We start from the raw sequence: 26,828 nt of genomic DNA on the forward strand, positions 1-26,828 counted from the left end.
GAGACCTACAAAAGCTCAGCTTGTGGTGCCCATCATGTCCCTGAATCTAATTCTCCATGATTTGAGCTGCTAAATATCCCAGCCGGGCTTAATACCTTATATCAAATCCCTCTAAAAGCGTATAATTTCCAGTGATTGCTCACATTTGTGGCCTACTTACAAACACATCGGCAACCGGGCGGTAGAAAGCCACCAGAATACACATTCTCTGTCTAGTTGTTTTCGTCTGCTATCAACCTATTTATTTTTCACTTCCTAAGTGGTGGCTGAGAAGAGAGTCGAGGAACAAAGAGTCATTCTGCAAGCTTGTGTAACATTAATACAGTTTCATTTTCCATATAGCTGCTGAGTGGAGAAAAGTCACCTTTTCTCCTTTCAACATGCTTAAATTCCATTTAGACTTAAGAAAATACACAGTGCACACAATACACAAAAGAGAAGACATACAGTGAAATAAATTTGGTGTAGAAATAATTACCACTGAGAAATTGCTAGTAAATTACACAATAAAAAAAGACAAGCAACACATTGAATTAAACGTGAAATTTGTTTTATTTGCAACTTCAAGGTTTTTTTTTTTTTTTTACTACAGTATAACCGTAAGACGTTTGCAGATATTTTGAACTAGAAGGTATGTTTATGTGCTTTTCCAGCATGTAGTTTTAGATTCTGCATTTTTATCATCAAACTCTGGTGCTACCACTCCACCATGCTATAGCCCAATATAATAGCTATGTGGTAAAACCGGACAGAGAGCTATTACAGAAAACAGGCTTTTCTTATCCAAAGCAACGTGTAATATCTTAAATATAATGTTCATAATTGTGGGATTTTCAACAGAGTACATATAGTGTACAGAACTGAAATGGTTGCAAAAAAAATCATCTCGGGCCAAATCATTCACTGGAAATAGATAATTGTGACTGAGCTTAAACCATAACCATAGCTTTCACCAAGGTATTACAGGCATAAAAAAACCATATAGTCAACCAAAGTTGTTTCATGTCTGAATTTCCAGGACAATATCCAGTGACCTTCTTTAGTGGAATGTCATAACTGAGATTGATGGCCATGCACAATCCACCCCATGAATCTGTCACCTTAATACAGTTTGGACTATCATTAAATTATTGTTAGTGCTGCAGTTAGTGTGCGGTTCATACCGATATTTTGCTTCCTTTGTTGTTACATCATAAATTGGATCAACGGTGTTCATTCAAAGTAGCAAATAATTGCAGATCATGGCTTTAAATGTTATTTCACAGTCCACATTTTGGTTTGTCTACGATGTCTAATAGTTTACCTAAGTACCACTAAAGAAAAAGAATGTGTTTTTTCCCTTCGTCCCCCTCCCCCCGACCAGTGAATTACAAAAAAAGCCAACACATGCTCACCTCAGGATTTTATATTTAGATATCATGTGAATATTTTCAAACACTAGCCTAGCAATGCAAGCCTTGCATTTCAAAAAGGCCTTCTGTGAGTTACTGCTTTTACCAACTGGAAAATGCCTTGTCAAACCAAGCAAAGCAGGTCTCCATTTGGACGTCAAGATAGTAAGTAAAAAACCCAAGGAAAAATGGGTCATCAGAATTCCATAACCACACACAAGTCCCGCCTCTCAGGGAACTGAATTTTCTGTTCGTAAAGTTCAGAATCTAAACCTGGGTCTTGATGTTAAGAAGTTGTTGTGGTAAGAAATTTGCTTCACTCTGTAATTACATCATTGCTTTGCTTTACTGGCTGAGGTCAATGATGTCATTAAGTCTGAGCAGCTTCCAAGATTTCTGCAATGGGTTTATTGTATAAGTAAATCTACTGTTTGTTTCACTAATTCCTAATATCATTAGCCAGCCGTTTAACATGCCTCTGAAATTCAATCAAGCCAGCACACTCTCTTTCGCTCTGAGCCACAGTTTAAACTTGTGCCACTTTATTATTTGCCTGTTGAGTGCTTTTTAGAGCTGTAATTAGGGCACCATTTTATTCTCTGTTTGCTCTGCGGGCCTTAATTAACAATGCAGAGCCATTTATTACATTACTGCTTGTAAAATTTAAGTACATCCCCATATACTGGATGCAGCATTTCTCTAGAAGAGCCTGGAGGAGAAAGTGACACTTTGCTGAAGCCAATGCAAAGCTTCTTGAGAAACTCTTTGTTTCCTTTTTATTTCATTGACTCTAGAGATACATTGCGATGTCAGAAATAGAGACCTTTGCTTTAAATTATTAGTATTTTTTTTTAAGTAAACACAAGAATTTGGATACTCCTGGCTGCCTGGGGAGCTGTCTGTTAACAGATTAATTGGGTTTAAAGACCATGACTCTCTCGGGTGACTTTGGATGCGCGACTGATAAGACACAGCGACTGTAAGTGTTTATGGGATACACAGCAATAACACAGGGGCCGGAAAAGCCCCTGATCTCTTCTCATAATAGCATTTTCCTAACTGCCTCTTCATCATAGGCAATTTCGAAAAGTCAGTTTTTTCAGCCGTGGAATCACCATCTCGCAATAAATTCCACCTTTAAAAAAGTGTGGACCATGTGTTTTATGAAGTCCAAGTTCAGTCAGAGTGCAGGCTGAACTAGGGCCCCGTAGTCTCTGGGATTCATCTGATTTGCGGTGGCAATAAAGGTGCAGGGGGGGGAAAAATCCCTCCACATGCTGCCCGTTTCAGATGTGTTTTGGATTGAAAATAGGATTAATGTGCTAAAGTGTGATTAGAATGGTTAAACACGATTAATTGGAACGGACTCATATCGCCAGGGGAGCAAGGCGGGCGGAGGGGGGTGTTCCTGGACGGCCTCCAGTTCACCAAGTGAACAAAGCACACCAACTGTCCAGGATTTTCCATGTCTCCACTGGTGCGCCTTTTCCTTTGCATTTTCTCATAGCCAGTTTGTCTGAAGGCAGATTAAATGCAGCTGAGAATGTTGGTGTAGGCCTGCAGCGTGGGACCCTCTGGGAATAGGCAGGAACCACGAGCTTGGACTTGGCCTGAGCTGCGCTGCCTGAAAACAGCCATGCACCCAGGGCAGAGGTCCAGGTGGATCGGCAAGGGAGAGGCGAGTAATTTGGGGTTATTTAAAATGATCTATTAAACCCCTGAACTTTAATCAGGGTTGCTACTATACTGACAGGCATGATTTACTTACAAATCAAGATGATGGGGATAGGAGGGGATGGATAAGGTCAGAATTTGCATACTTGATTTTCAAGGGAGTGACGGCGGATGATCGGTACGTTAACTATTCCCGGCCAAGCGAGCAGACTCATTAGCACCTTGGAGGCATCGCGGAGATGGAGTAGCTGATGGAGCACTGGGCTGGTGTGGAGGGGGTGAGATCACGCAAGGAGCAGACACACTTGTTTGAGTTCTGTCTAAACACAGCAGTACTCTGACAGACATCTGAAGTCAAACTGTTTTACCCCAGACTCACTAACTCACAGAGCAGAGCCTGCATTTCAAATGTGATTAGCCCTCATCATCGGAGGGTTGAAGAAGTTAACAGTCACGTAAACACTGAGCTAGCGACGGCAGGAGAGGCGCAGCCACGGGGCAAAAGTCACAAAGGACATGAAGAGTGACATCTGAAGATCAAGGGCTCTCATTCTAAAACAAAAACAATTTAAGCACAAGGTTAGCAAACATGTGATCCAACACTGTCACATTTTCAAGACACAAAAACCTTATTTATGCCTGTCTTTAAATGTTTATGAAAACTCTTATTTTAATAGTGCTTTTAAAAAATCAAGAATTTCAAAAACATGAATAAAATGCATTAAGATTGTTCTCTTCACAGCTAAATTTGTGTAGCATTCCTTTTGTCATTTGGTGCATCTGTATTCACTGAAAAAAGTCATTTATTAAAAATGAAACATAAAAATAATAATCTTTATTATATTATTATTATTTTATAATCATATAAATTATATTATAATATAATAACTTATATTAAAGTATATTTAATTAAATAAATTATAAGAATTTATATTTATTATTATTATAAAGAATAAGTCACCTAGTCACTACAACTACTCACAACACACAAATCCAAATTAACTAAGCCTGTTAATTCCAATTTTGGTTGAATTAATTATATAATATGCTAATTAATTAAACAATAAATTCTCATTATTCACATATCAGAAATACATTCAATATTTGATCAAATCATTCAAATGATTATATTTTAAAAACATTAATAATTAAATAATCAGACGAACAAAACAACAAAAAAACAAATGGGTGTCATGCAAGATGGCAGCAATAAATAAAAACGTTCTAATTGTTATATGTTCTAGTTGAACTGTAATGATTGACAGAGTGTTGACAGGTAAGCCCCGCCCCCTATGTGTTTCACCACACTCACTACTCTTCTGCTCTGACAGCTATGCATTGGAAGATTCTGACAACTCATAAAAGTATACAGGTTCTGGCAGCTGCTGCCCATAAACAGCTGCTGAACCCTATAAAACCATTATGAGGTCCTGCTCGGGTTCAGCAGGAAACAGACATATCAATGTGTAAAATGAGAGGATAGATAAAGTAACTATGATTTAACTGATGTGCAGCAGTATTTAGTGTCTTAAACCAAATGGAAGAGTTGCGTTTTTTTATTAATTAATTATTGAGTCTTGTGAATGCCCGGTCTACCTTATCATGTACAAGTATGGATTAACAAAATTCAGATGTCTCTTATTTTAATAAGAAAATTATATATGTGATTATAGGGGAAAAGTGGGGCAAAAGTACAATATGCCACGCGGCAGATCTGCTGTGCATGAACATGCTGTATTCAAGCCAATAAAAACTTGCAGTCATAGCTGCTCCGGGTTCCAAATTCATCACCTTTCTTGCTTAAGCTTGAGGAATATACAGAGGTTTTGGTATGTGGCAACATAAAAAACTGTAGTGTTTCTTCAAATTTTATCAAATGTCACAACTTAGCTAGTTATAGGCTTTTGTGTAAACCCTCTGGTTGTGTCGTCCTGGCAGAACGTTAATATGCATTGTCAGAGGATTTGAGGTAGATCTGACTTAGAGGGAGGCTTTCTGATGCCTGTGTGTAATTGCCGGGGTCAAGGCCGTTGCTTTGGCACAGGCGACTACAGCAGGCATTATATATTATTATATGATGAGGGACTTCAGACCCTCGTAAAGTAAAGTATCCAGGGCATTTCCCTTTACTTTTAGCTTTGGGGCCTGGAATTTGTAAGAATCAGGCCCTGGTACCTCAGTTATATGTGTTTTGTTTGGCAGATTAGTTTCTAACAATCTTATTTTAAATTAAATGAAAGCATAATAAAACAGAAACACATACACACACACACAAAACAGGCACAGAAAACAATGAAACTCCAAATCTGATCTAAAAGTAAAAGTGCATTTCCTCTTTAAATGCTAATGACAGTCTGATTTAGACATATCTGCACTGCATCTTTTACACTGTTACACTTTCTCTATGCAAATACAGTTTTCTGAGAGGAAAGCCATTAAATGAATAATATGACATATGGCTATATGTTCAACATAGCATACTAACATCCTAATCTTACTGTTCTTGTCATATATCATATATGCTGCGCACAGTATGCAAATTTTCTGCATGCATTACAATATTTGCAAAAAGACACAAAACTGCATCCCACAATGCAATGCCCTCAGCCTTCCATTTCCAGACTGATCAATGGATTTTATTATTATTCATAAAAACAAGTAATTGTAAGATCAATTATAAAATAAAATATAATAACTCATAATTTCTAAAAAATATTTAATAGATTAAAAGAAAGGGACAAAATTGTGAGAAAAAGTTGCAATTAAGAGATATAAAGTTGTGATTTCTAGAAATAAAGTAAAAATATTTATAAGATTAAGATAAAGATTAAGAGAAAAGGTCAAAATTGTGAGATATACAGACTCATTTCTGAGAAACAAAGCTGAAATTATGAGATATAAAGTCAAAGTTTCTAGAAATAAAAGTAAAAAAGAGAAAAAGATTCAATAGATTAAGATAATATTGTGAGATATAGTCTCAATTCTGAGAAACAAAATTGGAATTACGAGATAAAAAGTAGGGAAAAAATCCATATTATTTGATCTAGCTGACATCTAGCGGTTAAATTTTAATTTTAATCAGCAAAACAGGCTTAAAAGTGCAACAAAAACATGTTTATTTCCAACGTTTATTAAATTAAACATGCAATTCAATCTAGCAAACTACTACATTAACATTTATCATGAAATAATAATAATGTTTCACTATTTTTTATAAACTCACATACACCAAAAACAGTATAAAGGCAGATATCTCTCTTCTTAGGTGATGACTTGGGATCATTTAGTGATGTTACTAGTGATGATAGATTTAGTGACAAACGACAAAATAGTGAAAGTAAGATGTGTGCTGGTTTAATACTTGCACAGAACCATCAAGGCAGTACTTCTTTTTGATGGTGAGCACTCACAGTGAGATGAATAGTAATGCACATGGGGGATGCATTTCATTCACATATGCCAAACATCAGAAGGAGCCGCAGGATGCACAGTGGACATGTCCTTTCTAAGTGTCACTTTTATTACAGGCCTGGCTGGCTAAGAAAAACCGCCCTCACTCAGCCTACTGCAAGTCATTTCTCTTCCATTTTCCACTACACACTGACATCTGATGGCCTGATGCTGGAGAGGTCTGAAAAACCAATTTAACTCCATCTTTTTATTTTTTGTTGTTTTTTATGGACTATTTTTCTTTCTCATCCCTCGCTTTCCATATTGAAGCGTATGACTTACATGAAAAAGCAAAAAAGAGCTATGTTTCATATCCTGCTGTGATTTAGAAAACCTACTGGTGAATGTTAACATCCATAGGTCATGGCATGTACTATAAATGTCATGTTCTATAATGAAGAAGCCTCTAAAAATCATTGAGAGCAGATGGGCATCAGTCCCAGGGCGAATAAATATCCCTCTCTACTTTTCTTGTGGTGGAGAGAAACATATCCAGCGAGATGTTCTCAGCGTGCTTGCCAGTACGCTGAAATGATGTATAGAGAGCAAAGGGACAACACAGCTAATCTTGAAATAACTTTCTCATGTTGTTTTGTGCAATTTCACTGTTTCTATATATCAGATAACACATGTTGTCCGGCCTCGGAGTACACTACATCATCTGTGATTCAGATGTCTGTGAATACTCTCTGAGCACACCGACTGTTTCACGTAAACGGCTGTTTGTTTGCTGCACTTTAATTCACTACGATTTTCTCTCAAAGTCCCCAGAGGTAATTTTCAAGGGGCATTTGTGATGTTTGTTCAAAATAGATCTTTGAAAACAAATCGGAGAAGTGTTTACTGAATAGTTATGCACTTTGGTCGTGTTCATTTTTCATTGAATTAGCTATACACACAGAAAATGTTTTGACTGTTCCTACCAGACCATAAGTGCACTAAATTCATAATCATTTCTGACAGACATAACACGTTTGTGCTGCAAAAGTTCAGCAAGGGAATAGAAATGACAATTTATCAGACAACAAAAGTTTTTTCTCAAATCCATAAGAGTATCAAATGCATTTTGAGCAAGAGTCTTCTTTATAAGGAATATGTATGCATTGGGATCAATCTTCAACAACTCTATTGCTGATTTGTTGTACTTCTAAGTAATAAATATTACGATTTTTTTTTTTTTAATTCTGTTGCCATATGTAGAAAAAAAGCTAATATGATTTTTGTAAACGGTATTTACACAGACTTTTTATAATGACTATCTTTTTAGAGGTGCCATAAAAACTAAAATAATATTTAAAAGTACATATTTCATTCATATATTTTAAATGAAATATATGGATCTTTAACATGTTGTCATGTAAACAACCAGACAATAATTACAATTGTTAAAGTTGTAGACGTAAGCTATATGCGTTTGATTCACTAAAAATAACCAGCTTAAAAGAGTCGTTTGTTCAGGAATCAAACTACACTGGTTGAACTGAATGATTTTGATTCATTAAAAGGAACCACTTCATTAAAGTAATTTGTTTGGCAAACAAACACAGGTCATAGTCATAGTATTTTAGTGTGTTTTTTTATTCTGCCTCACCAGAAGAATGAATGTTGCAAAAACCATCAACGAAAGACATTCATGTGTTGTATATTTTACTTATTTTTGGAAATATTCTGAAAAATAACAACCTCACTAAAATTATATTATATTTTAAAGAACAATTCTAAACAAAATCTAATTTCATTCATTTTTTTTTAAATAAAATATTAAATATTAAAATATAGTATCTTTAACTACACATTGTCATATTAACAGCTAGTCAAAATGAAATGATTAAAATCTGTGATGTATAAGCTTTATGCGTTTGATTCACTAAAACGAAGCAGCTCGAGTAATTGTTTGGGGAAACTAGAAAAAAAAACATACAAATACCATGTTTCTCTCTCAGTGCATATAGAGAGAGAAAGTACATATATATATATATACACACACACACACACGTACTGAAAAAACAAACAAGCAAACAAACAACCGACTGAATAGCCCTGCAGCTCTTCAAGTAGACTGCCCTTGACTTGACTCTCAAACCAATAATTAGACAGAGGGCTCATTGGAAGGGACTGCTCCAGGCCCCACACCCCACTGCGGTTCCACTAGAAGTCATTCCATAACCCAAGATTGACAGATTAATTTAGATTATCAGCGCCATGAGCCAAACCCAATCTGATTACTCCACCTTAGGCTTCATAAGTAAAACAAACAGCCATATCTCTGGATCTTATCTATGGACAATTGTAGCTGATGAGAGCGGCTGATAAGGAAGGTACCACTCAAAGGAAACACTACACCCATGTCTTTTCCGTGGACCCAGCGGGAGGCTCCTGGGTAAAGCATGAATAACAAATGAGTTTGCTGCGGATTTGGCTAATCATCCTAGGCCTCGGAGCCTCCCGGACAATTCTCAACTTATCACAAGAGTAAGAGCACTTGAACTGGAGACCCCTACCCCTAATTAACAACCCAACACAAATTTAAACCAGCTGCTAATAATTACATAATTAAAGTGCCTATGGGGGAAAAAGCATAATTTCTGCAGCCATCACCATAAATCTTGAGCTGTCCGAGCCCATACTTTCAACGTGAACTTTTTCCCGAGCAGGTTAATCCATTACTCATACAAAAAACAGTATCCCTTTGTATTTTTATTGGACCTGCTTTATAACAAAAAGAAGTCTGAGTGGTCTATGTGAATGTCTATGGTTTGCCAAGGGCACAGACTTTGATGCTTCGGCATGCCACCATCTGCAAAGGCTTTTTTTGCTTTTGAATCCGATCCTCCTTCTTAAGAACACAGAGGAGGTCATTACAGAGATAAACAAGCTGCCACTTTATACCTCCTTCTGTGGCTAAACACACCCACAAAAATAGAAAGAAAGAAAGACATTCAAATATCTAAAGTTTATTGTTGTAAAAATAAGGGAAGGGTGGGGCAGAAAAAATAAAAACAGTGATTGATTTTGCTAACACACTCCAGAAACAGCATTTGGTTTTACTTTTGATAATTCAAAGCCTCACTCCCTGAGCTGGAACCAGCAGCAACATAGCAATTAGGCAATTAAAACTATTTCACAGAATAAGCTATAAACACCTGTAAGTGTATTGTAGCTAGGGTTACACGCTCAGATGGCCATAATGTGTGATTTTTCACCAGCATCTTTCCAGGATGATTAATAGTTTAATTTTTACGAATTATTCGGACACACAAAATATCTGATAGACCGACAGCTATTAGCAAATCTAGTAACTGACATGTTGTCAGGATGAAAGGTGTAATTTGTTTTCAGACCACTTAACAGGGTTAGAAAAGCCACTGGTCCTAGCATCATCAATCATCCGTCACTGAGCGCCGGGGCAATAACGTGCAAGCGGGTGAAAAGTGCTGAGCTGAATGAATACTGTCAGACAGCTCACTTCCTCTCTTTGAATGTGTACACAGTTTTTACTGTAAACATAATTACAAGAATTCTTCTGGTGCATTATTTGTCATACTCAGGGGTTAAATTGGGAATTGTTATGTGTGGGGGGGGACTCATGCTGGCAGTGTGCAAAGCATCTGTCTGTAGGATTTTTAAAATGAAATGTTAGACTTTTTAAGACCCTTTTTCCTGCAAAAATTAATTTAATAAAAAAATGTATACCATATGAGCAGAGTAGGGCAATGTCTATGGTAACATAATAAACTGGAAAATGACTGTAAAAACGTGATTTAATTACAGTTGAGATTCAGGTTTTCACAAAAACAAAAAAATATATCTAAAATGATAAACCTCACATTTCAGACTTTAAACCATTTTTTAAAGAAAAGAGATGGGTCAGAAGTATAAATTATTATATTAATTTAAAACAGTTATATGGGCAGATGGGTGAAACCAACGCTATCTCACGACCTATTCATACGTATTTTACAAGGTGGCTAATTCGTACGAATTTATACAACCTCACTCGTTGTTACAATTATGGACTTCTGTTCCTTTTGTGTTCTCCTTATTTGGTCATGTTCCGTTCCTCGTTTTGTTAATTGATTACTCCCCACCTGTTTCCATTCCTCTGATTACTTTCCTTGTGGTTATATACCCTGGTTGTTTAGTTCCTCCTGGTCCGCTATTGTTTATTGTTGAGTGTTGAGTGTTTGATGTTTATGTTCGATGATCTGTGTTTGGTTGTGCCCCGGTTCTCCTGTGGATTATTAAAAGTGCCCTTTCCCATTTCTCCTTCTTCGAGCGTTTTACTTAGCACACCAGCCCCTTGTAACAGAATAGCGGACCTAAAAAAAGTGAGTAAGTTAGTGGCGTTTTTCCTTTTTTTTTTTTTTTTTTTTTTTTCTCCCGTTTTGTTTTCTCCCTCTCCCGGAATGGCTATCCCAGCAGTTCAACTCCTGTGCCTGTAGCAACTGGACCGTTCGCTGGAGGACCATACCAGGGACTTTCTGAATCTGACGTGTTTTACGGACTTCCCTGACCGCTCGCTCTGTGCTACTATACCGGCCTGAGCGAGCGGTGTAAGGCACGCCTCCCAGCGAACGGTCCCAGGGAGGATTTCGCCACTTTCGTGGAGTGGGTGCTGGAGAATAACGGAAATCCGTTCACCGTCTGCCCCGCTGAGGAGGATATCTCCAGCCCCACTCCTGAACCAGAGACCAGCCAGCTGACATCCTGCTGCACGGAGCTTAAGCCAGAGCCCACCGCAGCCGCAGAGCCTGAGCCAGTGATGATAGATGGAGTCAATCGTTGTCCAGGAGCTAGGGCTCGAGAGTGCGACTGACCGGGTGTGTGAGCCGGCAACACCGTGTGTCGTGGGATTACTGGTGGAGATCGAGGGCGTGGAGGAAAGCCCTGCCCAGTGTGGTCGTACAAATTAGTACGAATTAGCCACCTCGTAAAATATGTACGAATTGCCATGAAACAGCAGATAGGCTTATTGACAATCCAATTTGATTCTATTCCAGCTCTTCCAGTAGGAGGCACTTTTGGAACAACAAACATATAACGGCTGTAAACAAAGCAGCGCTGTGCTCATGAACGCTACTTTATCAGATAAAGTTGAAATGCAGTCGAAACTTTTTTGAAGACACTCGGTTCCTTTCAGTGATAGGCTACATATGCGTCGCATCATTGCTTGAATTAGTAAGAATGGGTAAAGTGTTTAAAACTATAGCCTATAATGTTGAAATGTACAAGGAAAGTCCTCTGATGAGTTACCAAGGTAAGCCTATGTGCCAGGGCTCAGCCCCGGACGGCCCCGGCCCAATTTGATCCCTTTATCAGAAGAGTTTTATTTTCTGCAGTTGAGGTAATTGAGTCACAAACATTTTCCAAAAGAAAATTTGATATGGAGCATTGCTGTGTGTAAATCACAGATTGCAGTCCTCAAAAAATATCACATTATTTTGGTTCATCCTGTTTGACATGTTCATATTTAATAATAATTTAAATCGCTTTATAGAAGTTTTTTAGAATGGAAATATTTTATTATATTTATCTTTTAAAACATACCTCTTTGTTTGAGCATCACAACCACCATGCCAAAGCAACATAGACTCATCCAATGGTGTGAATTTGGGGCAGGGCCGTGGGTTTGACAACCAATGGAAGGTAAGCGTAGAGTTTGGGAAACCTGTTTGAAAACAGTAAATATTTCTGAATGACTTTGAGCATAAACTATACTCTTTACCTTATTAATATTCCTGTTTTCAACTCCGATAATTGATGCTTTGATCATAATGGCAAGCTTACATTTAATATATCATGCTATTCTGTGTTCTTCATTTAAATGCAATGTAATAATATTTTCTCTCTTCTTCATCTTCGTTCTATAGGCAAAGCTAAATTCACTCCCACTGATAATCTTATGAGTTTATTTCAAAACAATTATTATTTTTTTCCCTGTAAAGTTAACTATGCAACACCGATTCATCCAGTGGTGTAAATTTTGGGCTGTGCCACGTGTTCAACACCCAATGGACGGTGAGTGGAGAGTTTGTGCATAAATGACACACTACACCTTAATATTCAAAACTATTTTTTTCCCCTGCTGTTAAGGTAATAGTGTCATAAAGATTTTCCAAAAGAAAGTTTGATATTTAATTAAAATATGTATTAAATTAAATATTTTATCATATTTATTTATTAAAACAAACCACTTGTTTGAGCATCACAACCTTTCACTTTCTTCCTTGTATTTGTCCTTTTGGCAAAGCTTAGCTCACTCCCACTGATATTCTTATGAGTTTACTTCAAAAGCAAGTACAGAACGTACGGCATGTGGCGATGAAACGTTAAAGTCAATCACACTGGGAATGTTAAAATCTGAAGCAGATTTCTTGTATTTACATTGTTCTGTTTTTGTGCCTTTAAACAGTGTCAGCCAATTACGAGCTCAATAAGCACAAACCCGGCCATGACTATCTGAGGCCTTTGTTTTCCTTCATGTGTACTGTAAGGGAGTTTTCTGTGCTCAAGGGAAGCTGTTTTTCTAAGCAAGTATGTTGACACATCATTGTACCGCTACACAAGGCCATGATTGGGGCTGTGGGTTTTCCAGCACATTTCTACTTCTGACAGAATGAAGGTTAAGATGTTCTGAATTAGATTTGAATTACAACCACTAAATGCCCCTGTCAGAGTTAATTATGCCTGACACTGGCCATATACATGCAGCTGACTGGCTCTTATAGGAAAGCTCATAGCTTAAACAAAGACAGACTATAAAGGCATATCTCCTAAAATTGTCAAAAGATAATGAACTAACAGAGGCACATTTCTGGTAAAAGAATGCTAATCCATCTTTTAGCCAGGACTATTGCTCCACAAAAATGCCAGCAGGATATTCTCTCACAGCTGTGAAGAGAGAAAAAAACTGGACGAATCATGAGCCAAGGGCTGCTTTTAAGGTTTTGATTATAAGGATCACACAAAACGCATAAACACATAGCAATTTTCTAATGCATTTAACATCCAAGTGTACAGCCTGTTTGGAGCTTGCTAATATTTGCAGTTGTGTTTCCTGCACGTTTGAGGGGTTGGGATTCAAAAGTGTCTTGTTCGATAATATCATAACGTCTAGCAGTGATGAAAATACATCAGGATTTTATTTCAGGGATTATAACAAGTTTAGGGGCTTCGGGGAGGCAGACTCACACAAGCAAGAGTGAGAAGTGACACATAAAATCAAAATTTAAATCTCCCTTTCACTCCGCTGTAGTTGTTTAAGTCTTTTGACACAGTAATTGCCCAGGACTGTGCACAGGTTAACAAGGTATCCCTTGGTAAAAAAAACTAAACAAAAACAAAGAAAATATGAAGAAATAAATTAAAATTCCTGTGTGAAATGCTGAAAATAAACAGCATGCTGAGGCTGGCATCAACAATTTGCAGGATGGCCTCTGCTCTTTCTCAGGCCGAGAGCCTCCCAACGTGACTGGAGCTCAGATCACACTTCCCGCCCGACCAGGTGTGAAGAACCCACCTCGTGCAAAAACGTAGAATCGTAAAGAGTCCAAAGACACAAATTTATAGGCAGCGACCTGGGCACATGATGTGGAAATTGAATCTAGTATTAATTTGTGTACCATCCTTAATTTTAGAGCATTTATGTAAACCTATTTCCAAAAGTAAACATGTTATTGTGAGATAAAGTTTAAAACAGGAAATGAACTGACACTAATATAAAAATTACATTGTGAAATATAATCACAATTATGAGAAATAATTACAATTTTGAGATATAAAGTTTAACTTGTTGAACAAGGCTGTAATTGTTAGAGATATAGTAAATATTCTGAGAAATAGTTGTCGTTTTGATATATAAAATCCTAATTGTGAGACATAAAGTCGCAATTATGAGAAACATTCACAATTGTAAGTCACAATTTTAAGAAATAGTTGCAACATTGAGATATTGTAAAATTTAAAGTCATAATAGTGAGAAATAATTGACATTTTGAGATTTAAATAGTCAAAAGTGCAAGATATAAAGTCAATTCTGAGAAATAGTTGCAATTTTGTAGATATAAAGTCACAATTTCAAGATATAAAGTTGCAATTATGACAGTCACAATTGTAAGATATAAAAATCACACTGTAACAAAGTAGCAATTATGAAAAATTTAATTGTGAAATATAAAATTGTAGTTGAGTTTGGAAGGCACAGGTTCGAAGGTCGTGAGATACAAAGTTTCAATTCCAAAAAAATAAAGCCAACTTACCTTTAAATTTCAGACGATTACCTTTATTAATTTCCTTATTCAGTTTTCATACAAATAATGCACTCTTGCATTACATACCTCGCATCTTAGCTGTGTAATTTAAACAGAGAGCCTGGTCCAGAAACACCTCATTAAAAACTCACAAGTACCCTCTCAGGTGTGCCTAAAGGGATGCCCACTTCATGACGCAAAAAAAAAAAAAAAAAAAAAAAAACCTTCCTCACGGACCTACACACATCACTGGGGAACCACAGAGTTGACACAGAGATTCAGTTCCCCTGCTATTTATAGGTATACATTACACACCAAGTGAAAATTAGGTTACCCAGTAGTGTACACAGAGCAGTGGCCCACGGGTCCAAGCCGACTCATTGAAGCATGTTAAACAAAACAGCCACTGAGCTTAATATACTCCGCTTATTATCAGGGGTAGGATTAGGGTAGGATTTGGCAAGCCATAAATATATCATAGCTTCATTAAATCTGGACACTGTGGTAACATACACCAGAAAATAGATTATTCAACCTCCCAACACTCAGCAAATCCTAAATGCTCTTGTGCAGTGCTATGGGAAAAAAGGACTGGTCTGAAGGGCCTTACATATGAAACCACTTAATTAGGGCTCCCAGAACTATGCCCCACTGTTCCAAGCAGGCATTAAGCAGTTGACATGGTGAGTTTGTTGTGGTGGGGCCTAACAGGGTTGTGTTTGTGTATCATCATCAGCTGTTGCGGTCTTAACTCTAATGTTATCTGAGAGGCAAGAGCCATTAAAATCAGCTTTGATGGCTTTTAGGATAATTGTATAAATAACCAATTGCTAGTTTAGAGGGATTACTTTGTCTGACTCAGCCCTCTGGTTCATTTTGAAAAGCACTGGTTAGTGAAATATTCCTGATGGCCAAGTAGGTCTTAAAGGAATAGTTTAGTTTCGACACAAGTTAAGCTCAATTACTGCAAAAAAAAAAAAAGGATATCAGAGTGAGTCACTTACAATGAAAGTGAAGCATAAAACGCAGAAATGTGAAGCTTATAATTTTCTACATTTAAATATGAATATATATTATTCTATTAAAACGTGTATATTATTTGCGCTGTCAAGTTGTATGGTCATTTTAATGTTTACATCTTGTGGCTATATTATCTTAATGAGAATTTTAACATGAATGGATGGGCCCCTTTTACTTCCTTTGTAAGTGCCTCACTGTAATCAAGATTTATGCTTTTTTCTTTTTTTAAGAATATGAGGGATAAGTGGATGTAATAATGTAATCAACATTATGCTGTAAGTGGTGTCCGGTAAGCTTAACTTGTACTGAACCCAGAATATTGCTTTAAAATCATTTTGACATCCATGCATAGTGGCAGACGTTACATTTAGCAAAACACATTTAAACATAAAAATCAGTTTTAACTGAAGCATGTGCAAGCCAAAATGTTATTTATTTATTTTTTTTTCTGTCTAGTCCATATTCCTGACATACATGTCACAGTTTTTTTTATTCCATCATCCGCAAAACACATCGATTATACTCGCCCCATGACAGATCTGGTTAATTGTCGGCCTATTGGTTTATTTAAGTTATACATATCAGCCTTACATTCTCATGCCTTGCAAGCATACAAAATCAATTCAAGCCCTGCCCTCAGACATGCCTGTGCAGAGCACTTTACATACAGTAAGAGAATATGCGCACTATTAATACTGTAATTTTATATATTGGCTTATATTTCTTTTCCTAAATAATACATGTGTTGTGTTAAGTTCAGCCTGCAGGAATTTCACTGCATATGTTTGCCTAGACAGAAAATAGACAGTCCAAATCTATCCCAGGTTGCCTCTTGGTGAAAATCTGGCCATCTTAAAAGGAAAAATATATAGATGAAGGGTTTGGATATCAGATTATCATCAAGTAGCACAAGTTCCCGTGTATTTTGTTGCAGATTTTAGTATCAAGTCTCTACTTCAAAGTAGCTCATTACACTAAGTCCTGATTTCATGGCCACAGCTGCATTGTATTAGCAATCACAGAATCTATACATAGTGAGCTGTGGTTTCTTTTTATGGAATGGGTGGTATATTGCGGCTTATTTTACAGATATCGATGTCACTTCAGCGTGTGTGATTGAGACACTCCTTTTGATGCTCCATCAATGATGAATTGGCATGTGCAAAATCAAGTTCGGCAAGGAAAACAAGCCTAAATGGGTTTGTGTCCAATACGATTTGATTGGCAAAAAAAAAAAAAAAAAAAAATCTACCTCAACAGGATGATGGTTCTAAATGGAAAATAGATGAGTTTATACATTCTCTGTTGGAGTGCAGATATTATAGCCACTCATGAGTTTCCAATGGAAGTAATTTCCCCAGCATTTCCCGCCTGGCACGCCAGCTTATGCTCTTGTCAGTCTTGCGGTGAGTCACAATTTGTGGCGTAAACATGATACGCCAAACAAAATATGTGACGTTATCAATTTCTAATTCAAATGGACACATAAATTGCAGTGGTTTAATTCTTGAAGCATACATCAATTATTTGAATTCATCCCATTTAATAATAAATGCCTGATGGCTGTGTGTTCACAGGGCTCTCGGCACAATCAAGCTCAAGGATTTGTATCAAGTTACTCATGACTACGAGTAAAAAGAGGACTAAATAAGCAGTGTTTGAAGACTGGACTGTCTAATCACACTATGTGGGCTCACATGAAAGCCTGGGAGGAATTATGATTCAAACATCAGTTCTTAACATATTTCTATCTTTTTTTTTTCTTATGTCAGAGACAATTTCTCAACATCTTTGAAGAATATAGAATATACACATACAAAAAGATTATAATCTTTCCAATCATTAATTAACACAATACTTGTCAATACAGCAAAACAGTGGAACTAAATAAGCAATGCCATATATATACTATGAACATTATAACCATCTATATATAAATGAAGAGCCCCACATAACATAACATTTTACCTTTTTGGAACACCATCCTCCACTCTTTCATTATGGAAAATGTATACATTTACCAGACGCTTTTATCCAAAGCAACTTACAGTGCATTCAGGCTAACATTTTTTACCTAACATGTTCCCTGGGAATCAAACCCACAACCTTTTGCACTGCTAACGAAATGCTCTACCACTGAGTCACAGAAACATACATATATCCCTTACATATTTTGCACCATTTTCAAAGTTTCTCTGCACCTGATCTCCACAATGAGGTTTTTTGATGACACACTGTGACACTGAAAGCTGATTGGCTTGAACGGTTACCACTGGCGATGGTTGATTATACAGTATATATTTGCAAGGAGGGAAATTTCATTTAGCCTCTCTTGTTTTGTGCTTTTTTCAGATTCATTTTGGACAGAAGTAAAGAACGTTGCGTCGTTTGAATATCCACTCTGATTGGTCAGTTTAATAATGAGCGAAGCCTTAAAGAAACAGTTCACCTAAAAAATTCAAATTTGCTGAAAATGTACTCACCCTCAGGTCATCCAAAATGTAGATGAGTTTGTTTCTTCATCAAAATAGATTTAGAGAAAATCTGCATTACATCACTTGCTCACTAGTGGATCCTCTGCAGTGAATGGGTGCCGTCAGAATGAGAGTCCAAACAGCTGGTAAAAAAAATCTAAAAAAAAAAAAAAAAAATAGTTCATCAATTAACATCTTGTGAAGCAAAAAAAAAAAAAAAAAGAAAAAAAAAAAATAAAATATATATATATATATATATATATATATATATATATATATATATATATATATATATATATATATATATATATATATATATAATAAATATATATATAAATATATATATATATATATATATAATATATAAACCCATCAGCATTTTTTTTAAAACTCAAACCTGTTAAAAACATCAAGATGTTAAACCTGTGCCTTTTTATTTTGTAGTTTTAAAGCATGACAGTCTGAGGACAAATCTATTATCTAAAGATTCTTACAATCTTTTGATAGCAAATGAGTTTGAATGAAACAAGGGCGAGTAAATAATAAATAATAACAAGGGTGAACTGTTCCTTTAATATCAAATGGTAATACATCAAGAGTGAATAAAACAGGGTATATAATATATATTTCTGTATAGAAAAACCTAATTTTTAAGACCTAGTCTATCCGTGACATGAGTTGCTCTCTTAGACAGGAAGGATCAAACAGTCTTATGTTCAACGAAAACAAATCTTCCACTCTTGTCTTCTCACCTCTCAGCATCTGGAATAAATAACCAGCTCTCCCTGGAACCATAACTACACTGAACATAGTTATTCCTTGTTATTGGTGATTTTTACAACAATCTAAAATGTGTCAGGGCCACTATTCTCTGTTATCTTATCCACAAATATTAAATAGGCCATGTTATTTAATTGGAAACATGGGCACTCACTCACTTTGTAGTGAGACAGTCTGCAACCATTTATCCAGAAATGGTGTGGGTGAGAGAAAGTCTGAAGAGCAAGACCTGGGAGAAAATTGAAAGGTGCCGTTCAGCTGGGTGGACTTGTCCATCCATGCAGGCCCTCTTAAAGACAAGGCTGGGACACACGACTGCTTTGTATCACGTCTCAACAAACACTGTTTCTGCTTAGGAGGTTCAACATGCAAGGGTAATTACCTTCCGATGAAAGGGAACATGACTGACCACAAACCTGATGTTAGGCATTAGAGGCTGAACCACTTCACTGAACACAACTGCGTGGGCTGTGAAAAATAAAATACCATAATCTGTGTCCATAACAATGGATATGAAGTGGGTAAAAAAGCAGATGGTTGAGTTGAGGATAACAGGTGATGATCATAGAGACCAGGCCAAGATTTTCTGTTTGAAAAAGTATTTAATTTAATTACATTAAGCTTAAAACGATGATGTTTTTGGTCAAATAATAGTTTTTTTTTTTGTTTGTTTGTTTTAAACAAAATTGCACCAGGCTAAAATGTGTCAGAAAAGTCAATTTCGCACTTCCTGTATTCCTTAAATCATTGCTTTTTGGACTGGCACATGCCATTCTGACAGACCCCTGATTGCATCTCAGATGGATGACATTTCTCATTCGAGTCAAACGAGGGGAACATGACTGTTAGACTAAACTCTCATTACTCTCCTCAGCAAACAGTAGGGGCAATTTACAGACACCACTCAAGACTAAAACACTGTTATTGCAAATGGAAATAGGCCCTTGGACCCAAATGATTCTGTTAATTATTTCTGCATATCGCCAGCCCGAGATGTCATGCTGTTCAAAAGCCCCCTGCTCAGACTTCATTTCAATATTCCCCAGATTGCTTTCGTGGTTCATAAGAGGAGAAAATGGGTGCATGGCCAGGAGTGAGAGGAGAAGGGAGGCAGACTTGTCTGAGCTGATGACAGGTGATGATGACAAATCAAACATACCCAGTGGCTCATCAGAGGAGCTGTGTATAGTAATTACTATCTGATCATGGCTTTCATCCTGCTCTCATTACTGCTAACTGTGGACATTATAACCTGGGCTCTTTGGGGATTTGCTTTCAGAAATATTCATATTCCATTTCTGTTCAGCATTTAAAGATCGTAAAATGAGAGATTACACATATGCCCACCTGCATTGTTGTTCTAATGTGTTTGCAAAATACGTCCTTGGTGCAGATTAATGGGGAACAGTATGAAAGTTAAATTCCCTTCAAGGCGTATAGAAACATTTTCTCTATACTGACGATATGTATACATACACACTGGGGTCCAAATGTGTGAGACCATATTGAAAATGTAGAATTCAAAATTGAATTCACAACTGTAAATAAAGAGAAGGGTGAAAACAGTAATATTATGAAATATTATAACAATTACAATTTTATTACTCTAGTCAGGTTTTACACAATCTTGTGGGGTTCATGCAGCTTGAGAGCTGCTGGTTACTAAAGCCAAAAGGGGGATAAACTAAACATACAAGCTATTAATAGCATGTGTAAATGCATTTCCCACTGTGTTACACATCCATAATGTTCCCAAACAAAATCCACAGTGTTAACAGAATGCTGGGGACACTCCCATTCTAACTCGCTTACAAAGCTCTACATGCATAATGAGATGAAGCAATTAGCATGAGCAAATTCATTCTAAATAGGGAGACAATTGTTCTAGTGGTGTTTTAGCTAGCTAACAACTGACATCCTAATTGTACAAGTGAAAAGATAGTGGGGATTAAGAGTGTTTATTCTGAAGCTCCATTAACACCTGAGCCCCGAGAGTTAATCCCCCCGTGAGACAGAGCTTTACAGATGAACAATACAGACATACATATGCTGGTAAGGGGCCCAGGTCCCTTGCTGTTTACTCCGCTAATGAAGTACATTAAGAGGAAGGAGAGTGCAGTGATTTTGTATGACTCAAAACAGCATGCTTTACCAATCGAAATATTTTACACAACTTATTCATTTGTTCAATTAGTCATGATCTTAAAATATTTGAATCTTAAGGCTTTACTATACGAATATTTTGAAAAAAAAATATTGAATAAAAAATATTGGAAATAAAAGTATTAAATATACTAAATATATTAAAATACTATATATAAAACACTGTATATACTACATATATATGATTAATATTATTTTTTAATAATGTTACTGCACATGTATGTGTATGCATGTTTGTATTTTTAAATAAAACTATTTGAATATAATTTATATATTATATATTATATATATATATATATATATATATATATATATATATATATATATATATATATATACACACACACACACACACACAAACATTTAAATAGGCAGCAAACAGGGTGTCCAGCATTTTTCAAAATCAGCATACATTAAAAAAAAAATGGATGCTGTATTTATCAAATAAATATTATTACAATTTAAAATAACTTTTCTATTTTAATATATCTTAAAATGAAATTTATTTCTGTGATGCAAAGCTGAATTTTCAGCATCATTACTCCAGTCTTCAGTGTCACATGATCCTTCAGAAATCATTCTAATATCGTGATTTGGTGGGCAAGAATCATTTTTTATTGTTATCGGTGTTGAAAACAGTTGTGCTGCTTAATATTTTTGTGAAAACTATTATACATTTTCTCAGGATTCTTTGATGAATATTAAGTACAAAAGAACAGCATTTTTTTAAGAATGTTAGGTAACAATGTAAACTGTGTTTACTGTTTTGATTAACAATGCATCCTTGCTAATAAGTATTTAATATAAGTATTAACTATAATAAAACTAATGACCACAAACATTTGAATGACAGAAGACTCCTGTTCAGAGTTCACCTGTAGCTCATTCTATCATTTTCTAAGCAATACTAGGATTTGCATTGCAACATTTCTCACATTAGTCTCCTTGTGATAAATCACTTTTGTTGTATTCCTCATTTACAAGTCCCTTCAGATAAAAGCATCTGCTAAATGAATAAACGTAGACTCTCAAACTAATGATGCAGAGTGACTCTATGGACCACAGCACCTAACCAGCAATTCCTAGAAAGAGTACTCTGTCACCAACAGACACAGAAAGAACCACAAACCAATGGAGAAAAAGAGATTTGACTGATAGAGTGATTCTAAATGTGATTGCTGATTTGGGGCCGTATATGTGGAAGCGCGTGCGATCCTTATCTCTCTTGATGCCGGGGTTATTCCTAGGCCTGCCCTTAAGACAGGGCGCATGGAGCTGGTTCTAATTATACGTGAGGAAGCGCAGGCCTGTTCCTGAAGCTGAAGGGCCATCAGTAAACCGGGGCATTAATAACCAGTTCGAGTTCTGCGCATTGTCCCGCCCCAACTGCAATGCACTGTTAGCCTCATGTGAAGGGGAATCGAGAGCTACTGTATAAAAGAGGGAAACAAATGAACATATGAGCATGGCACGGAATACTGTGCTATCCTCGGCTATCCTAGATTTCGATTATCGCCTGCTCCTGAAGCTTAAAAGAGAAAAACAAGATGCTGAGGTCAAAAGGGCAACTTGTGTAAGCGCGTGTGCGCTGAGTGACGGACGGTTTAGCGCTGGTTTGAGACCTGTGCTCGAAAGGTCAGTAAAAAGTTTTGGCAACTGAGCAAGCGGAAAACAATGAGCCCCCTCTGCATATTTATTCGTCATCGCTTTGTTTTTATAGCGCGGAGAATAAATGGCTCAAATGACACGGCACAAGCCTGCACATTGTCAACACAGGTAATAAGTCACCATTAGCCTCTCATTCCCACACTCAGCATATCAGCCCCGCCTGATCCCAGCCCAGCACACTGGCCACCATTTGCATTCCACCTACATATATTACCATGAGAAGCATGTGTGTGTCTTTTCAACAGCTATAGATATTTCATTTCGTACTTAATCTACATTTTGATGAACAAAGCCTTGTTCAACTTTTCCCTCCTAGATTATCTTAGCGGACATGGCCCAGGTGATCTGCGTGCACTTCATCAAGAGCGCTGTACTTTGGTAAAATCTGTTTGAGACCTTTTTTTTGTGCTTCAAAATGACGCAAAGCAGTTTAATCAACTCTCCTTACCAGAGCTGGAGTCATGAACAGAGCCTCAAAAACTCAAACCAAGAACTGGGGTGTACATTTTAAAAGGGAAGTGTATTTTGAGTGCCACCAAAGAGTTGCAAAAATAATGAATGAAATACTACCACTGTTTGGATCAAGGGGTCAAGGTTTGGCTGGGTAGAACGACCTTGTTAACCCTTGCTGCTAGATATACTAGCAGCAGCAGGGCCACTACACCATGCACAAAAAAAAATAAAAATAAAACACTTAATTAGAAAAAAAAAGTTAGGAATTCAGTTGAGTGGCTTCAGCAATTTATTTTTTTTTTATTTTTTTTTGAGTAAGAAATATTTAGAAAAAAAATGTTTTGGTCATAAAATCAGACATGACAACATCAGTGAGTGATTCATTGTTCTAAATGATTCATATGCATTTATGATTCACTAAAAATAACTGGCTCATAAAAATCATTCTTTAACGGTCTTTCTGAATAGTAATGCAGTAATTTCAGCGCATGTCAGTATTTAGTTCCATATTAATCAGTGGAAGAAAGCACACTAAAAAGAAATTAAGTGAACCCATTACAACTTAAATAAAAATTCCAATTTATTGATTTCATTTTTATTTTTTATTTCTGTTGACAACAATTTATATCTGTTGAAAAGTTTTGTAATAGTTGTAGTAACAATTAAATTGTCATGATGAAACTTTTAATTGATTTTGCATGATTTGCATTGGACTGGATAAATGTTGAAATTAAGTGTTTTTCAATGCATGAAATAATATTTAAAAGAGTTTCTGCTGAATGTTTTGTGGTTACCATTATGCTGGTGTGTAGTGCTTGTGGTTGGCTATGGGAAAGCATACACTACATTAACTCTATGAGAAGTGACTACATTATTGCCAGTGATAAGTAACTTCTTAGTTGTCTGTTAAATTGGTACGTGTTACATTTAGCATGTGTAATGCTAGCTGTTGAACTGAAATAAGATTAATTAGTTCCAGGGTTTCAACCCAATTTTCACAAACTTCGCAACATTTTTTTTTTTTTTTTGGAGCTATCAACTTTTTAACTTTTAAAAAAATTATGTTCTAATTATGATCCAACACAATGTAATTTGTTGGCTGAACAAAGTTGTCATAACTGTCATAACAAATCCGCTTGTGGATTTGGATTGTGTGCATTCCTATCAGAGCAAGACATTAAGAATAATCAATATAATATTTTGAATAATTCTTATTTAAATTCATAAAGTCCCTTTCTTGCAGTTTTCAATACCCTAAAACTATTTCAGATTTTCAGTGTGGTCTCAAGACTTCTTATACTCCGAGCATCATGCTGGGATTATGGGTCTCCAACGGTCTCAAATCAACAAACATCACACTAAGAATCAGAATTTATGATATACTGCTGAACGCATATGTCTTTTTAAATCCAATTTTTAATTAGAAATAGGAATTCTAGACAAAACTCTTACCAGAATATATGCGCCAATGCTTGCACAGCTGATGTGAGGTCATTTCTCACCTACCAAGAGTGAGCACTCCAACTTTTTTTTTAACTTCTTGGCAAACACTGATGCAGCCATACAAAATGTGTAAGCGGCGAAATGGATACACAAGACCATAAAAAAGCCCGCAGAGAGTGAAAAAGTATACTTGCAAACACAGTTCATACCTACTTCATCTATTACATAAGACTGCAAATGTGATTAAAACACCGGTCATGGTTACCGAGTCTATCTAAACCCGAGCAGCCTCCAAACACTCATAAACGGGAGGCAAGATCTCTCCTTGGGTTAGGAAAATACTGAGGTCATCACAGCGAAGCCCACACTTACACTGTGGCCTGTGACCGGCTTTTCACACAGTATTAGTAGCCGCAGCCGCTCAGCTCATAAAACAATCTAATACATCATTTCTTTTTTCAGGATCTGGAAACGCATATAGATACAGCGTAAAGAACACACATAAGCCACAAATGAATGACCATACCATAACTTTATTGTATATATACTCAGCTACAATTACTCAAAAAAGAGGGGGAAACAGAATTTCTAAAGGTTTTTGTGATCCATAAGGTGCAGAATGCAAACCACTGCAGCACTGATACAGTATGAATGAGAAATAGTCTTTTAAATACACGTCCCTTAAAAATACAGAAATTGCGCTGCAGTTTGTGGCCCATAATTCTGCATTTAAAATCCCCGTACTGTTAGTGCTCTACGGTGCTCAACATTCCCATAAACCCCTCCAAGAGGAGCTTGCCACTCATTTCAGTCCCGCTATGTTGTCATTGAACACCTTGCTGCTGCTAAGAGTGCATTTGACTTTAAATCAGGCATTTTTTCCTTAGAAAAAAAAAAAAAAGTATGACACTTTGCTATGAAATAAAGCCCTTTTAAATAAATTTTAGGGCTGATTTAATCAGATCTATACAATGCATTTTGTCTACAAAGGAAATACAAGTTGGGTGGAATGGAGAGTTTTCACCTACATGCACTAATTCATCTGGATTTATATAATCAATAACTAATATGGGTGGGAAGGGGGTGATGGATGAGGGACACTGCCATCCCAACATATTAAAAATCATGCCAGTCGAAGGACTTGATGGGTTACATTACAATTCCATATTCAAAGTACTACATTAAGGCAGGACATGAATGTACACACAGGACACATATTTAGCCCAAGATTGTAGAGATTGGAAACTACTTTTCTACAGTGTATTTTCTCTGATGATATCCTGCAGGCACATTGTATCTCTCTGATCACTTTTAAATACATTGGTAAAATACCAGCGATGCAAACAGCAGCAAGGCCAAAACCACAAGTTATTCCTTTAAACGTTACGGCATCATATATACATGTTTTGTATTTTTTTATCGTTCTGACATGAGGTAAAGTATGGCGCCCGAGTGCAATGCTTATTTGTGCTACATGTTTAAAAAGAAAACAGAAAACAACACACAAAAAAATTATTCTCCACCATGAAGGAAAATACAATCTGCAGCATATGATACGATGGAGGACCACTTTAAGAAGACACTCCCACAGATGGTGAAAGACTCAAATTCTTTCCTTTTTTTAATACAATGATATCTGTTCTGTGGGACTAGCTCTGGCATGATGATCGATTATTGGTAGTGAAAAGAAAAAAAAAATCTCCATATCCATGTGGTGGCACCATATGTGTGATTTCACATTCTCTGAAAGTTAAAAACCAACAGTGAGAAGAAAGCTTAAACAAAACGTGAAGGAAAAAAAAGTGTGCGCCTTTCAGAGGCTTGGAAGAAAAAAAAAAAAAACGTAAGCTAGAAAGAAAAAAAAAACACACAAACAAACAAAAAAAAAGGGTTGCAATAGTCTGAGGGTTACGGGTTACAGAAACAGTGTCATAATGCAGGGCCGGTGCACATTGACCCTGATACGCAAACTCATGCCATTGGTTGAGGGAATACGGAAACCCATTCATTTCCAATGACTTTCAATACTCAGCTCCGGGGATGTGACTGAGATCATGTAGAGA

At 36.5% G+C, this 26,828-nt stretch overlaps 1 long non-coding RNA gene across 1 annotated transcript; it reads right to left on the bottom strand.

The window, feature by feature from the left end:
- Positions 1-533: 533 nt before the first annotated feature.
- On the bottom strand, positions 534-12,277 carry LOC122148143. Its single transcript, XR_006162115.1, has 2 exons — positions 12,063-12,277; positions 534-3,617 (listed from the first exon to the last, which is right to left on the bottom strand). It is a non-coding gene; the product is annotated as an uncharacterized LOC122148143 (long non-coding RNA).
- Positions 12,278-26,828: the final 14,551 nt, after the last annotated feature.

This window comes from Cyprinus carpio, chromosome A17 (assembly GCF_018340385.1).
Source record: "Cyprinus carpio isolate SPL01 chromosome A17, ASM1834038v1, whole genome shotgun sequence".
In the NCBI taxonomy this organism is placed as follows: Eukaryota; Metazoa; Chordata; class Actinopteri; order Cypriniformes; family Cyprinidae; genus Cyprinus; species Cyprinus carpio.